The sequence below is a fragment of the Priapulus caudatus genome, unplaced genomic scaffold (genome assembly GCF_000485595.1).
Source record: "Priapulus caudatus unplaced genomic scaffold, Priapulus_caudatus-5.0.1 Scaffold32, whole genome shotgun sequence".
Classification (NCBI taxonomy): Eukaryota; Metazoa; Priapulida; class Priapulimorpha; order Priapulimorphida; family Priapulidae; genus Priapulus; species Priapulus caudatus.
The window spans coordinates 652632-653941 of record NW_014577093.1 but is presented as its reverse complement, the minus strand read 5'-3'; the positions used below and the strand labels follow the sequence as shown (position 1 = coordinate 653941).

The 1310-nt window shown below is 47.1% G+C and overlaps 1 protein-coding gene across 1 annotated transcript in view; it reads right to left on the bottom strand.

Annotated features, from left to right (window-relative positions):
* LOC106816514 (adenylate kinase 7-like) overlaps nt 1–1310 on the bottom strand; it is a 54672-nt gene that overhangs the window by 1351 nt on the left and 52011 nt on the right. The window lies entirely within an intron of this gene.

Sequence of the window (1310 nt, the reverse complement as noted above, 5' to 3'; positions counted from 1 at the left end):
TGCAGGGAGGCTGAGGCAGTGAGTGAGGAGGGGAGGATGACATGCAGGGAGGCTGAGGCACTCAGTGAGGAAGCAGGAGAGTGAGCCGCTGAAGCCGTGCCGTCAACGGTGCATGATGTTGTTCATATATGAAGATATTGACCGAGTTTAAAAAAAAACACCGTGAATGTTTCGACCTTATGCTGTAATCTTGGTGTAATCTAAATGTCATGCTTTATACGAAAAGGTTATAGCAGTAGAATTAACTTGGCCTTGAGATTTGGGTTGATTAAAAACAACAACTCATAAATTGACATTTTACGTCGGATTTTTTGTTAGTTGTTTTATATCGTTATTAAATTGACCAACATTTTGTTGTACATATTGATGTTTGTAGATACCCACAGTAGACATCCCACGTAGCATTTGATGCATTTATAACCGAATAAATATAACATACATACTTATATATTGTGTATACATACATGCACGCGCGCGCACGCACGCACGCACGCACGCACGCACACACACACACACGCACACATATATATTGATAAGCACTAGCGGTTGAACCCCCGGGGGTTTCGTTTCACCGTGTCGCTGCATATACCGGGTTACCTTTACACGTGTAGCCACGCGTTCATTCACTCACGCCGCATTCACTCATCTCATGAGATTTGAGAGCGAAGGTATATGCGGCCGTAATGCGTTCCCATTCACAGAGAAGTAGAAAACCGCATTGTCGTCGACAGACAATATGTGAAAACGCGATATAACGAAATAAACACGCAATCTCGGTATGACGAAGTTTCATCGCGTAAGAAATTTAACGCGGAACAGGTTACGGCACGCAGGTTCTTATTAAACAGCCCCAGCCTAGTCCCCGAGGGCGAGTTATAGATACCCCCCCCCCATCCACACACCCAAACGTGCGCGCGCACATTAGCCCACACGCACTCTCAAGCACGCACTCACGCTCTCAGGCACGCGCGCACGCTCTCAGGCACGCACACATACACACGCATGCACGCGCTCGCAGGCACACGCGCTGTCAGGCACACGCCCACACATATTTAACTGCAATAATGACGGCAACCACCGCTGCGTGTAAGGCACGGCAGAGGGGATGTACGATGGTTGGCTGCCGCATGGGGGGAAGCCATCACGTCCCAGCTTAAAGCGTGTATTGCGAGAATTTTCCAGTGTTTCCCCCATTTTCATGATACCTACCGTTATTGCTTGAGTAACAGAGTAACGATAACATGTCTTAGAACCGTCGTATTCACCAAATCCAATGAAATCATGCACGATTACAATTTTGCGTTCTGTTT